The sequence below is a fragment of the Anguilla anguilla genome, chromosome 12, assembly GCF_013347855.1.
Source record: "Anguilla anguilla isolate fAngAng1 chromosome 12, fAngAng1.pri, whole genome shotgun sequence".
Taxonomy (NCBI): Eukaryota; Metazoa; Chordata; class Actinopteri; order Anguilliformes; family Anguillidae; genus Anguilla; species Anguilla anguilla.
The window spans coordinates 19,295,525-19,311,816 of NC_049212.1; the positions used below are offsets into that span (position 1 = coordinate 19,295,525).

Sequence of the window (16,292 nt, forward strand, 5' to 3'; positions counted from 1 at the left end):
TGGCTGAAGATCTCTGCCAGCCTAACAATATACATCATCATCATGCTTGTTTTTCAGGGCTGGGAGGGCATAGCTGTTTTTGGTTTTTTCTTTCAGCAAACATTTAATTGAAAAGCCGTGTGAATATGACTTTAGCAAGGGACTCCCAATGATGTCCAGCAGATCTTTCCCTGAGATTCAAAGAAACACAGCATGATCATGTGCTGTTAATTGCTTATCCACCAGCCATTCCCATCCAACAGGAGGGGTGTTCTGGGCTTATTTTGATTTCTGATAATAAAATTAATATCTTTCTGCAGAGTCCAAACAGAGCGCCACGCAAAACTGATAGCTTCTTATTGGAAAATCCTTGTTGGTGTTGGCAGTGACGCTGTGGGTGCAGTTTAGTCCAATCCCGCCACCCCATACCTCACTACAATACCTTTCAATCCATAGCAGTCTATCATTTGGGAATGCGCTGTCTTGGCTACATTTTATAGCCAACGTATATACCACAAAGTGAGTGCTTATTATTATTATTACAGAAAAGTATGATGAACAATAATGTATCAGTAATGATGTAATAATAACAGCAAACCAATAATATAATAAATACTACTATTCCTACTTCTACTACTACTACTAATAATAATAATAGTAATAATAATAGTAATAATAATAATTAAAGCCGCAAGCGGAATTGGGAGGGGTCCAAGCATTGGGACTATTGCACCACATATGGAGCTATTTTAAAATGGTTTTGTCCTCATGATCAAATACCTTCGCCCAACATATCTACGAATGTCATGATGATTGTATAAAATATTGATGACTTATGGCAAATTTTGTGCTAAGAGATGCGCTTTGGCGAAGTTCAAGAAGTTTGTCGGTTGACAGCGGCCATACCGTTTATCCGATTGGGCCAATTTATACAGATACAATATTATACAGATACAATAGGGTTCCAGCAGCTTCGCTGCTTGGACCCCTAATAATAATAAACCTTTGCCTGATTTGTCGTACTTATCCATGCTTGCAAACTAAATTAACCCTTACAATAATGGTCATAAGGTTACACTGGAACGATTTTAAGATGCTACAGCTCTCTAACTTGCTGATGCTATAACTTTTTAACTTGCTCTCTAACAACTGCTGAAGCAACAAAACTAAAGTTTACGTTCTAGTTATTGCTACATCAGGGTGTCAGGGCGGTTTTTGGTTCATGTGTCAGTGAGATTACAGCACACTAGCCACTCCTCTGCATGTGTTTAAACCAAAAAGGGAATCTCTCCATGAGCTCAGGGGGCAGGACTCCAGGAGGGTATTTATACATGAGAGAGCACCACATCCTGTCATGAAAGCATGGAAATGATATGGACCACGCTGGTTTTGGCATTGATGGCTAGACCTCTCACTCTGGCAAATGGAGGGTCAAGGTCAGGGTGCACACTGCTTGGGACTCCCAGGCCTGCTTCCTTATTGCAACCTGGGGACTTTGTGATCGGAGGCGTTTTTACCATCTACTACAATTTTATCAGCACTGAGCACAACTATACTAGCCAACCCAAAGCGCTGCAATGTACTGGGAGGTCAGTGAAGGGAGGAAGAGCACTGTACAATGTGACCACTGTGGAGACAGTCAGATTCTGGAAATGCATATTTATTAGTATAAAAAAAATATATGTTGTGAAATTTATTACTTAAACCAATTGCAGAATGTAGGTTAAATATACTGTTATTTAAATAGCTCAACATTTATAATATTATGATCTCAACATGTTTACTCCTACGTCTTAAAAACAAGCCTGTTAAATTTTTTGTTTCATACATGCTGTTGTTGTTTTGTTGTTACAACAAAGAAAGATATCTTTTCCATAATTCTCAAGATAAGGCATTGTATGTCCTTGCCAGAGTGATGTAGTCACAATTAGGTTAAAAGAGAAAATTTAGCAACTTTAGAAATATACATGTTCTGTAATTTTATAAGTCAAATTAAAAAAAATATATATATAAATGAGCTTGGACTATTCATAACCCCAGCACCTTTTACTTTAACCCCAGATTTCCTTTTACCATAATCTGTTTGTTTTCATGGTGAGGCCATATAATACTTCTTTCTTATTTCAATCTATATATGAACCAAGGCCAATCAAATAAAAAAGCACATTTTAAATTCTTTCAATTCACTCCTTTGTTGCATGTTCTCTTATGTTTATGTCAATATTTGTGACTCTCCATATTATTGTTCACAACAGGTTGGATTTCCGACAAATGCGCTTTGCTAGAACCATGGTTTTTGCCATCAAGGAAATCAACAACAGTTCCGAGCTCCTGCCAGGTGTAATTCTGGGATACCAGATCCATGACTCCTGTGCCTCTGTGCCAATGGTAGTGAAGGTGGCATTCCAGCTGGCCAATGGCATTGAGCCAGCCTTCTTTCCCAACCAGACCTGCTCAAAGTCTGCCACTGTGCATGCTGTTGTGGGTGAGTCTAGCTCCACTCGTTCCATCGTCATGTCCAGAATTTTTGGACCCTTCGGCATCCCCCAGGTGAGCTCCACATCCCCAGTCCCCCATTGCATGTTCCGATAAATTACTTGAAATTCTTATGATATAATCATCCTTGCATTCAAAAATGTATTTGAAATAAATATAGAGATGAGCCATTAATATAAAGAATATTGTGTTATTTTTAAATAATATATCTGCTGATTTTTGTTTCTGTGAATAGACACCTATAGCCAATATATTTCTTACTCTCTAGATTTATATTACAAGAGACTTTGAATTTGCTGAATGGCAACATGAATTCTTGCACAGTGCTAGTGTATTAGTGCTGAATATACAGACATAAGTAGCTAGGCATGTAGACGGATATATTGATTCACTAATATTCCTGGTTAGAATTAAGTCATATTCACTGTTTAAAATGTGCATCTTTCCTTTCACGGAGCTATAGGTGAGCCACTATTCCACCTGTGCCTGTCTTAGTGACAAGCTGCAGTTCCCCACCTTCTCTAGGACCATCCCAAGTGACTATTTCCAGGCAGCTGCCCTGGCTAGACTAGTCAAGCATTTTGGCTGGACGTGGATCGGGGCGGTGAGGAGTGACTCAGACTATGGGAACAGTGGGATGGCTGCCTTCCTGCAGACTGCACAGGCAGAGGGCATCTGTGTGGAGTACTCTGAGGCGCTCCACAAGACCAACCCCCGTGCAAAAGTGCAACACGTAGCAGAGGTCATCAGCAGGTCCACGGCCCGTGTCGTTGTGGGGTTCATTACCTCGGGTGACATGCTGGTCTTGCTTTCAGAGCTGGAAGGCAAGGTGCTGGCCCCATTACAGTGGATTGGGAGTGAGGACTGGGTCACTGACCGTAAGATGTTGCAGTTCCGTCTGTTTGCCGGTGCCATCGGTTTTGGCATCCCTCGCTCAGTCATTCCAGGGCTGCGGGACTTCCTGTTGGACCTGGGGCCGGCACAGGTTTCCCACTCACCACTCCTCACAGAGTTCTGGGAGAGCGCTTTCGGCTGCAGCCTGGGGGGAAGTCAGACTTCAGCGGCCCAGAAAACATGCGATGGAAACCAGAATCTGCAAGATCTGCAGAACCCCTACACAGATACATCCCAGCTGCGCATCTCCAACATGGTATACAAGGCTGTGTATGCAATAGCCCATGCCATACACAGCATCATCTGCACAGACAAACCTAACGCTCCACCACACTGCAACACAAGTATCCAAGTTGAGCCATGGCAGGTAAACGGTCCATTACACATTATTATTATTATTATTATTATTATTAAGCTGATGCCCTAACTAATCCTATGTCATTTAGAGAGCATTCAATTTTACAGTGCAAATTACAAATAATAACTGAGTTAGCACAGTTTAAGACAGAACACACAACCTACTACCTAAAAGGCCACACCAAAATATAGCATTCAGTGACTTAAATCCTGACTGGAATGTGAAAGACCTGCTCGTTTTCATGCTGGCCATAAAAATATGGGAAAGAAATATACACTGCCTAGACTGTGAGGATGCGGTTATTGGGGAATACTGAGTAGATGGATAACGTGAAGGTTGAGTGAAAGTTGAGCTGGTCACCAGCAGGTGTACTATCAGTCCGCTGGTTTCCTCCCATCAGGTCACGGAGCACCTGAGAAATGTAAACTTCACCAGGAACGGGTACAAAGTCTCCTTTGATGCCAATGGGGATCCAGTGGCCGCCTATGAGTTGGTGAATTGGCAGGTGATGAGGGATGGGAACATGGAGTTTGTGACTGTGGGCCAGTATGATGCATCTGCCCCAGATGGACAGGTTTTCATCATTAAGAAGAACATTACCTGGGCAGGCAGCCAACCACAGGTAATTTCACATTCAAATGTAATTTCATTAGACAGATATGGTGGCATGTCAGAGCTGGCTCCATTTCTATTGCTGTGATATTTGTGTGAAGGTGCCTGTGTCAGTGTGCAGTGAGAGCTGTCCCCCAGGCACTCGGAAGGCTGTGCAGAGAGGAAGGCCTGTCTGCTGCTACGACTGTGTGCCTTGTGCTGAGGGAGAAATCAGCAATGCTACAGGTACAGAGAAGCGGGGATTATTATCTCTGTGTAGCACATTAATTATACTGCATTTAGCTGAAGTAAATTCTGAATATGTTTATGTTAATCAATGATGTTGCAAGCTCTCACAAATTGGGGGAAACACTATGTGTTCATGCCAGACAATGCTGATGAGTTTAATTTAGGTGTAAAGACTTGAAGCAGAAAACTTGTGTGGAACCCATGTTTCATCCCACAGCCCCTAGGCTCAGTTTTTCTTCTGCTCACTTCTGAGCAGGGTTTTCTCTCTCTTTTGTGCAGATTCCCTGAACTGCATCACTTGTCCAGCTGAGTCCTGGTCGAATGCTGAGAAGGATGAATGTGTACCCAAACCTGTTGAATTCTTGTCCTTCCACGAGGTTCTGGGGATCATCCTGGCAGCTTGTTCTGTGACTGGGGCCTGTTTGGCCATCATGGTGGCTGCTGTGTTTTACAGACACAGGGACACTCCCATTGTGAAAGCCAACAACTCAGAGCTGAGTTTCCTGCTGCTCTTTTCATTGAAACTGTGTTTCCTTTGCTCTCTTACCTTCATCGGCCGGCCCTCTGAGTGGTCCTGTATGCTGCGCCACACTGCGTTTGGGATCACCTTTGTCCTCTGCATCTCCTGTGTTCTGGGAAAAACAATAGTGGTGTTAATGGCCTTCAGGGCTACACTTCCAGGCAGTAATGTCATGAAGTGGTTTGGGCCTTCCCAGCAGAGACTGAGTGTTCTTGCTTTCACTCTCATACAGGTCCTTATTTGTGTGCTTTGGCTAACAATATCCCCTCCATTCCCCTACAAGAACATGAAGCACTACAAAGAAAAGATCATTCTAGAATGTGATGTAGGATCAGCAGTGGGGTTCTGGGCTGTGCTGGGTTATATTGGACTCCTCTCTATATTGTGCTTTGGTCTTGCTTTTCTGGCACGTAAGCTCCCTGACAACTTCAATGAAGCCAAATTCATCACATTCAGCATGCTCATATTCTGTGCAGTCTGGATCACTTTTATACCAGCTTATGTCAGCTCACCTGGAAAGTTCACTGTAGCTGTGGAGATCTTTGCAATTTTAGCTTCCAGCTTTAGCTTGATCGTTTGCATTTTTGTCCCTAAATGTTTCATTATATTGTTTCGGCCGGAGCAAAATACCAAAAAGCACATGATGGGGAAAATGCCATAAAAATCTCTCTGAAGCATACAAAGATTCAGTAGTATTGATGGATGATTGTATTTGGAATATTTGTCATGTTATTCTGCTACTGTATATTTCTTAAAGTGAAAAACATGTATACATGTAAATATCTCTGAGGACCATAATTTTCCCCCTAATATTAGCTTAGCTGAAGCCACAGACCATTGGGGATTTCACACCACCAATAAAATATTGATGAATCAGAGTGCTTGCGTTTTCTGTGTTTTTTGTAAATTGCTCAATTGTTCAGTCTGCCTGCAGAGGGCATGTGCTGGAGGCAGGCAGACTCAGTCTTACTCCTTTGGGTGCTGCGGATTGGAGCGGGAGGTATGGCTGAAATTCTCTGCCAGCCTAACAATATACATCATCATCATGCTTGATTTTCAGGCCTGGGAGGGCATAACTTAATTGTAAATCGAATGAAGCGAACAACTAAAGAAAATACGGTAAGAGGGTATCATGGCTTCCATTCCCTGCACAGTTAGTCGCATGTTTAGTCTTAGCTCTGTGTTACGTGCCATGTTTTTCTTTTGTGTGGACTTCCCTGCCTTCACCTGTGAGTCACCATCCACCAAGTCCCACCTTCACCAAGCCCCACCCTCCGTGTCAATTCTGGACAGCCAATCAGAACTCGCCACATCTACTATAAAAACCCCACCTGTTTGTAACAATGGATGTCTGACTGTTTGCTCTGTGTTGTTTATGTGACTATGTTAACCACTCATTTGAACTTGTCTTGTTTTATGTACACTTCCAAGGCTTGGGACAGGTAAGACTGGGGGCTCCTGTACATATGCCCGTAGGCTATGTTATGTATAGATTCACTAGTCCTTAGGGGTGATTGCCAACCAATTGTGTTTTCAGTCTGCTAGTTAGAGTAGATAGGCCTTTTGTTTGTGTACTTGATACACTAGATTAGTTTACTCTCTGGTTTAGCTAGCTTGTTTTTGTTCTTCTGGCAACACCCAGCGTCCGTTGACCCTGGTAGTGTGTGTCTGGGATGTTGTATGTCTGGTAGTTTGTTGCACCGTTTTTGTTTGTTATCACAGTAAACACCCGTGCACTGAGTTGCTGCTTTGTCTGTGTTTTTTTTGTTGTTACCATATCTACAGCATTAACATCTCCCGGCCATTAACATCAAGTTACATACCCCATGCACCCCTAAACCCATGGGGTCGTAACACTCTGCTGCCAATTTTACGATTAATGGTACTTGTGTTAAGTGTCAGCTTAATTTAGAATTGGCACAGAAAATAGCTATAGTTAGAGACGCGCATCCGGACTTTATATCAGATTCAGGAGAGTAAGACTTTCTTAGACTCCCTTTTACCCGAGCCGGATGCTAGTTTAGATGCGAGTGTTTCTCCACCGCCAGTGTCCTCGCTGCAGGACGATTTTATCACGGTACCAAAGAAACATAGTTGCCGGCCCAGGGCCGCCGAGCACCACCCAACTCGCTTTTCCAACCGATATTCCCCACTCAGTAACACACCTACTGAGAAAGCCCTGATCATAGAGGATAGTATTTTGAGAAACGTGAGATTAGAGACACCAGGGACCATAGTACAGTGTATTCCTGGTGCCAGAGCCACCGACATTGAGACAAATTTAAAAGTGCTGGCTTAAAGTAAACGTAAATACTCTAGGATTGTTATCCACATCGGCACAAACGACATCTGATTGAGGCAATCGGAGGTCACCAAAAATAATTTCATATCTGTGTGTGCAGTGACTAAAAAGATGTGTCAGGAAGTAATTTGCTCTGGCCCGCTTCCAGCTCGTAGGAGCGATGAGGTCTACAGTAGGCTATCTTCGCTAAATCTCTGGCTGTCGGAGTGGTGCTCATCTAGTGACATAGGCTTTATTAATAATTGGCCTGATTTCTGGGGAAGGCCTGGCCTACTGAAGAGAGATGGACTCCACCCGAGCTGGAGAGGTTCTCGTGTCCTATCGAACAACATAGCTGCTAGTCTTAGTAAGGCCAGATCCTGACACTCCATCCGGGCGCCGGCCAGGCCGCAGGCTTCTAACCCTACGTGTTTGCCTGCTCGTTTCTTTATACCTGTCTCCCAGACACATGGCCCTATGCCTCTGTCTGCAAGGTGCGTTTCAGAGCTAGCTAACAGAAATAGTATTTCAAAAGCCCTTTAACTAATACTTTTAAACTAGAATCTAATATCTGTTATATTGAGACTGTGTCTGTTCCACGCATCTATGCCAAACGTAAAGCTAACCATGGTAAATGGTAAATGGACTGCATTTATATAGCGCTTTTATCCAAAGCGCTTTACAATTGATGCCTCTCATTCGCCAGAGCAGTTAGGGGTTAGGGGTTAGGTGTCTTGCTAAAGGACACTTCGACATGCCCAGGGCGGGGTTTGAATCGGCAACCCTCCGACTGCCAGACAATCGGTCTTACCTCCTGAGCTATGTCTCCCCTGGTATTGATGTGGATAACATAATTGTCATAAAAACACAGCACGTTGCTACTAATCATAGTGAACCATCCTTAAAAATTGGACTATTAAATGTTAGATCACTCGCTCCAAAATCAGATCTTGTCAACGAATTGATCATAGACCATAATCTCAATGTATTATGTCTGACTGAAACTTGGCTAAGACCTGATGAATATGTTGCGATTAATAAAGCGTCTCCTATGGGTTTCATAGGTACTCAGGTGTCACGTCCATCAGGCAGAGGGGGAGGCGTTGCAGCTATTTATCAGTCCTTATTGAGTCTAGCACCTAAGCATGGATATATGTTCTCCTCTTTTGAAGTTCTTATTACTAACTGTGTACAGCCCGATCTAGCTAATAAAAGAGTTTTTATCACACCTTGCAATTTCAGCAGATAAGGTCATAATTGTTGGTGATTTCAACATACATGTGGATAAAAATGGTCACCCCCTAGGAACAGCTTTTGCCTCTATTATTGATTCCATTGGTTTTGTACAGAATGTTTGTGAGCCTACTCACTACCGTGGCCATACCTTAGACTTAGTTCTGTCCCATGGTATTAGTGTGGTAAATCTTACCGTTGCACCTCATAACCCTATACTATCAGATCATTTCCTCATTACGTTGAATATTAAGGCATCCAATCCTCCTGTATCAGAGCCTAGACATTACTACAGCCGATCAGTAAACCCTGAGGTTATTCCAAAGTTTATAAATATGCTTCCGGAGTCATTCCTCTCCACAGAAGAAAAGGCTGATGAAAATGCTGATGAAGCTGCACTGGACCAATTGAATAACCAGCTAACCCTTACCCTCAGGAACACTCTTGATGTTGTTGCCCCCCTTAAAAGAAGAAACCCTAGTCGGAAAAACCACACTCCATGGTACAATGATACAACCCGGGCCCTGAAGCAGTCTACTAGAAAATTAGAGCGAAAATGGCGGTCAACAAAGCTAGAAGTATTTCATCTTGCATGGAAAAACAACTTTCTTCAGTGTAAGCAAGCTCTTGCTTCTGCTAGATCTGCCTTTTTCTCTAACTGAACAAAACAGACATAACCCAAAATGTCTATTTAGTACTGTGGATAAATTAACTAAAAAACAATCATCAGAGTTTTCAACTTATCCCTCCAATCTTAACAGCATTGACTTCATGAACTTTTTCGAACAGAAAAATGAGGCTATTAGAGACCAGATTTCCAAACTGTCTCCATCATGCACTATTCCTGTTCATGTTAATAAACAGCCCCGCACCTGGTTAAAACAGGAAAATTTACAGACAGCGGTACTAAACTGTTTTACGCCCATTAGCATGGTTGAGTTGTCCGAATTAGTTATGTCCTCAAAACCGATGACCTGTCTACTCGATCCTATTCCTTCAAATTGGATTAAAGAACTATTTCCGGTACTAGGCCAGTATATACTAAAAATCATTAACATATCCCTAGTCACAGGGTACGTACCTGAATCACTAAAAGTGGCAGTTATTAAGCCATTATTGAAGAAACCAAACCTAGAACCTGATAAATTTGAAAATTATACACCTATTACAAACCTTCCATTTCTATCAAAATTATTGGAGAAAACTGTTGCTAAGCAACTAAGTGCATACCTTAGCTCTAATGGTATCCTTTAAGTATTCCAATCAGGGTTTAGACCCCACCACAGCACAGAAACCGCACTTATCAAGGTTACAAATGATTTACTACTGTCAGCCGACCGTAACTCTGTGTCGGTTCTTGTACTCCTCGACCTGAGTGCAGCTTTTGACACAATTGATCATGGAATTCTACTGGACAGACTCCAGGCCTGTGTTGGACTTCATGGACAGGCACTCGCATGGTTTGGATCATACCTATGTGACAGGAAACAGTTTGTCAAATTTAAAAAAGAAGAGTCCAGCTCCTCAATAATGAAATACGGTATTCCACAAGGATCAGTACTAGGACCAGTACTCTTCTCGCTATATATGCTACCATTTGGCAATATTATTCGGGCACATGGCGTAGAGTTCCACTGTTATGTGGACGATACTCAGATTTATATTTCAATGAAACCTGGCGAAGCACTGCCGCTTTCATGGTTAGAGGCCTGTATTGTAGATATCAAGGTTTGGATGCTTTCAAATTTTCTGCTCCTAAATTCAGATAAGACTGAAATGTTGGTTTTAGGTCCCAAAATATTAAGGGAAAAATTGTCTACTCTCACCTTAAACTGTGATGGTTGTTTGGCTGAACCTAATATGGCCGTTAACCCTCTGGGGTCGAGAGCTCCGCCGGCGGAGCTCGGCAAGATTAAATGAACTTTCGTTTCTATTTGGATGATTAACTTCACGAGTTGTTATCATACAGACGCAACAAAAACATTGACAGAAGCCTTAGAATCGCGACTTTCCAATGTGCTCATTGACAAATGATATGAATAGTTTTAAAAGTTCTAAATTTGATTAATTAAACCATGTATGCTTCGTTAATCCTTACTCATTACTATGTGAATTTCGCTCATCAGGAAGTCCGCCCAAATCGCATTCACATGTTAACGACATTATAACTACTCTCCATAGAAGGAGAGTAGGTGGAGGGGTGATGCGAGATCCATGTGAGAAATGCCAAGCCTGCGAAAGCAGGATAGAATGTCAAAGTGTAGCCTAATTCACTTCTTTTGAGGTAAACATTTCGTTTAATTTTGGAAAATGGCATTGATGAAGAGCGGTGTCATTTCGAACAGCGAACTGATCCAGCTGAGGATCAACTTCACGAGTAAGTATATTTCTTATGATCATATTGGTAAATATGTGTACTGGATTGCAATCTCTGTGTTTGTACGAATATCCAGCAATATGCGCATTTGTAAATTCCCACACTACGAACGATTCAAACTATTGCATCTCAGAATTATAGGCTAGGCTCTCTGCGTCTGGTTGTGTGTTAGAAGTAGCAGGTAGACTGTATTTTTTTAGATCATATTGGTAATAAATAGCCCGTGGCGTGGCTAGGATTCTAAAACTGATGTCCTCGCACAATCGATATTAGCATACTGTAAGTAAATTTGGGAAATAGCAATATAATAACCACTTAGCTAAACAGACCTAGCCTACTTCAGATTGAGGCATTGTTATTGATGAGTTGCGTGTAGTTGAGCTGGAATATCAATGTTTATTTAGTTTAGCTAATGTTGTTTCGTTGATAGCTTGCATTATTTGTAAATGTGTGCTGTATTACATTCTCTGTGTGTTTGTAGGAATATTCACTAATATGCGGGCTTGTAAATTCCCACACTACGAACGGTTCTAACCATTGCTTTTCAAAATTATAGGCTACCTCACTGCGTCTGGTTGTGTTTGTTTGGTTCTTTGTTTGTATATGATGTAACCATGTCACATTTCCTAAGTTTTGTTTTCATTAGTTAGTGGTTTGTCCCTTTTTTGTAAAGCACATTTCATTTTCACCTGTTGAAGGAAATGTGCTATATAAATAAAGTTTGATTTGATGTCACATTTCCTAACAATTTTGTTTTTATCATATTTACAGAGATGCTGATCAGGAAACATGACCTAGTTCACCACTAGCTAAGAGGCCACGCAAGCGTTGCAAGAGTACACCAGTCTCATCTCATCTTCCATGCGTATAGTTTGCTTCAATAAATGTTCTGAAAATCAAAAGATGTCTTTGTTTCTGTCTTCTAAATGGCTCACTGAGTCTTTGTCTTAGTGGTGGGGAGGCATGCGGCCAGGTGTGAATAGCCTACTTAGCTGGCAGGTCGTCCCATTCTCACCTGGTGTTAAAAAATAGGAGTCACAACACTAACCTTTAGCAATTTATTTTATATTTCTCATTGGATTTGCTAAAATATGTTGTCATCTTTTGATACCCAAGACCTTGATGAACACATTTCAGTGACCAAAAATCTTAGTCACAATTGTTTAGTGTGTTTTAGTACAACATTCCTGTGCATGTTCAAAACTACTGTTTACAGTTTGTGTGTTTTTAGAGCAATTTGCAATCCACATATGATTATGACCTACTTACTGCTGCCATATTATTGTAGCTGAGTTTGTGCTGAAAACAGAGATATGAAACACTTTGGAATCACTGCATATAAAGTTGATGAAATTTACACAAATGTCAGAGCATGGCACAATCACCAGTGTGCCTCATTTTACCCTTAGACCCCAGAGGGTTGAAGACTTTGGTGTCACCATTGATCCTGATCTATCTTTTGACACCTATATAAAAAACATATTCAGAATTGCCTTCTTTCAGCTACGCAACATAGCTAAAATTAGACCTTTTCTGTCATTTGGGGATGCTGAAAAATTGATCCATGCGTTTGTTACGTCTAGGTTAGATTACTGTAACGCCCTGCTTTCTAGCTGCCCTAATAACTTGTTAAAGAGTCTCCAGCTTGTGCAGAATGCAGCTGCTCATATCTTGACCAGAACTAAGAAATATGAGCACATTACACCAGTACTAGCGTCGCTTCACTGGCTACCCATTAAGCATAGGATAGATTTCAAGGTTTTGCTCCTGACTTTTAAAGCTCTGCATGGATGTGCACCTGTGTACATATCTAACCTGCTCCTACCTTATAAGCCCACAAGGTCAATCTAGATTAAAAACGCTCAGGCTCAGGCTTATAATCACTTGTAGTCTGGAGACAGGGTGCGAGAAGCCTGTAGTCATAGAGCATTGTAGGTGGCAATCCTTTCCTTACTGTCACTTGTCAATCAGCTGTGACCCAACATTACATGGGCTGCCTCTTGATAGGCGGGTATGGTTGTCTACCCCTCATGACTGCATGGGCTCTCCATCCCTGTCCTAGTAGCTATGCAGCCATATACTGCTCCTGGCGGGGTCCCCCCAATACATACTACTGCCACTTTACCCACTGTCTGCTATATTGCAAATTCCCTAATTGCCGTTTCTACCCTCTTCCCCACGCTGCTGGTGGTGCTCTTGCCCCAACCCTCGAGAGTGCTTTGAGAGTCGTCTGGTCTCCCCCACCTCTGTGGTCCAGCCCCTCTTTTGTCATTGCCTCCACCCTGCCCACATCTGTCGCCACCTGCTGTTCCCCATCACCGCCACCCGGCCCCACCCATCATCTGAGCCACATCATAAATCTTATAAAACTGACTGACATGTTGGTCACTAGTCGGCACCCTGAGCCGACCAGAGGAGGATGGGTTTCCCCCTTGAGCCTGGTTCCTTCCAAGGTTTTTTCCCAACTGCCACAGGGAGTTTTTCCTTGCCACTGTTGCCTTAGGCTTGTTCCTGTGGGGGTTTAGGCCAGGGTTGTCTGTAAAGCGTATTGTGACAACTGCTGTAAAATACGCTATACAAATAACATTTGATTGATTGCTAACTGTTTTTGGTTCTTTCTTTCAGCAGTCATTTAATTGAAAAGCCATATGAATATGACTTTAGAAAGGGGCTCCCAAAGATGTCCAGCAGATCTCTCCCTGAGATTCAAAGAAACACAGCATGATCACATGCACTTTATTGCTTATCCACCAGCCATTCTCCATCATGAGGGGTGTTCTGGGCTTATTTTGATTTCTGAGCATAAAATTAAAATCTTTCTGCAGAGTCCAAACAGAGTGCCAGGCGTTTAGTGCAGTTTAGTTTAACTTACCCATGCTAAAGCTTCCCAATTAAATTAACCCTTACAATAATGGTCATAAGATTAGACTGGAAAGGTTTTAAGATGTTACTGCTCTCTAACTCACTGATGCTATAGCTTTCTAACTTGCTCTCTAACAACTGCTGAAGCTACGACACTAAAGTCCACCTTCTAGTTATCGCTGTATCAGGGTATCATAGAGGTTTTTAGTTCATGCGTCAGTGAGATTACAGCACATTCCTCAGCTCAGTTTTACTACTGTGGATGCTTTACTGTGCCTGTGTGGTGAGAAGAGGCTTCCAATCAGGATAAGAGAGAAACAATTTTAAAATATAGCCGCAAGCGGCAATGATCGGGGTCCAAGCAGATTGGGAGCATTTGGATGCTTGTTTGTTATTTGGGTTACATGGTGTACTTCTTGTGCGATTTGATGCAAATTAGAGATTGGAGATTTGGCACTGGAAATTGATGATTTAGATTTGAAAGTCCCTGGTCATTCCAGTCCTTGGAGTCAAATGGGAAAAGGAGCAACCACATTGGTAATTGACGAGATTTGAAAAAATCACATGCTTTAAAAAAAAAAAAAAAAATAGAATTGGCTACGGTAAGCTCACTGATGCAGCAGCATGGTTTACTTTTCACCAGTCGTTCAGAAGGCCAAGCCACTGTCGGGATTCGAACTGGGGACCTCCGGCATGTCATGATGTGGGGTTAACCCCCAGCACCACGGAGCATCCTTGATCAGACCTACCGAATTCACGCACTCAAACTGTTGAATTGTCGAGGCTCCAAGTAACGTAAACATTTCTTAAGAAAAATATGAATAATAAAGGTAATGGATGATAACTATTAACAAACATCTAACAATTATGATGTCATACACCTGTATATTAAATAACATGTTGATTACACATTTAGAGTGGTTTATTTAGCCTACTTAAAATTCATTGCCTCATGACAAAATTTAATCTGAGAAAATAAATCAAACGGTTTGACGTATCCAACTTTCTTTGATAACTTTTGGTAAGCATGGTCTGTAGATGTTTCACACTGAATTTCAGAAGAATCTGACAAACGGTCTCGGATGAGATGATAAAAGTAGGTATTTCAGACAGTGTGAACAGGCAGGAAGACTAACTTGTAAAAAGTCTAATTTATGATGCAAATTGATAAAAGTCCATTGTAGGAAACAGAAGAAAGAATTTTGAATTTAGGTCAAGTAATTCCTGAGATACAGGCTAAAAGGTAAACGTCCTTTCTGTAGCGCCACCTTTTCGCCGTTGGCTCCAAGGTTTTGTACACCCCTTCTTCATGATGTCATAAACGTCTGTACCAATTTTCATGTTGATTGGATGTTCACAATGGAAATTCAAAGCTGCTGAATTTTGATTGGCTGCTCGCAGCCACATTGTTATCAAAGCAATATTTTGACAAAAGTTAGAAAATGTTACCATGAGCCACTGTGCCAAATTTGAACTTTTTCAGAAAATTTGTCACTGAACAAAAAAAGCAATTTTTAGTTAATACACCTCCTAGTGGTTTGTTTTTACGAAATTTGGGGATCGTCCACAGATTGTCATAAAGATCGTACGTGTGAAGTTTCGTGAAAACTAGACAATGCGTTCACGAGATACATCTACATCTAAGACATCTACTGTACTTAGGCATTTTGATAAAAATTGATTGGTTCGTATGGTTTGCGCTTGGTGTATGTGAATTCCTTGTAACTAAACTGTAATTTATGTTTTGAAAACTGTCACTGTAAATGTTTATATTGTAATCAGGGCACCTCTGTAAAAGAGACATTGGTCTCAGTGGGACTTCCCTGCAATAAAGGTTTCAAGTCAAGTCAAGTATATAGCAAATGGATTGACGTATCAAAATTTATTTAACAACTTAAGATCAGAGAAGGCTGTAGATGATCCTGACTGTGTTTTGGGATGATTGGGCCAACGGTTTCTGACGAGATGTTGAAAATAGGTTTTTGAGAAAATTGAGAGTCGCAAAATCTGACATTTTTAGAGCAGAAGACCAGTGGAGCAAAGATGCACATGACTTGAGAGATAGACATGAAGAAAGAATTTTGACTTTAGGCCACACTGTTCTTGAGATATGAGCCAAAATGCAAACTTGATTATTACAGCGCCACCTATGGGCACAGTACCTCAGGTTTTGGGGCCTGAGTAGTGGGGGACATTTGGGACCATTTTGTGAAGTTTCATGTTCATAGGTCTTACAGTTTTTGCTGCACAAACACTTTTAGGGGAGAAAAATAAATAAGAATAATCCCTAAAAATGGGATCAGCTGGTCATTTTGTAAATAATAAATAGCCACTCCTCTGCATGTGTTTAAACCAAAAGGGGAATCTCTCCATGAGCTCAGGGGGCAGGACTCCAGGAGGGTATTTAAACATGAGAGAGCACCACATCCTGTCATGAAAGCATGGAGATGAT

General features: G+C 41.6%; 1 pseudogene; it reads left to right on the forward strand.

The window, feature by feature from the left end:
* Positions 1-1,351: 1,351 nt before the first annotated feature.
* Positions 1,352-5,586, forward strand: LOC118209479 (annotated as a pseudogene).
* Positions 5,587-16,292: the final 10,706 nt, after the last annotated feature.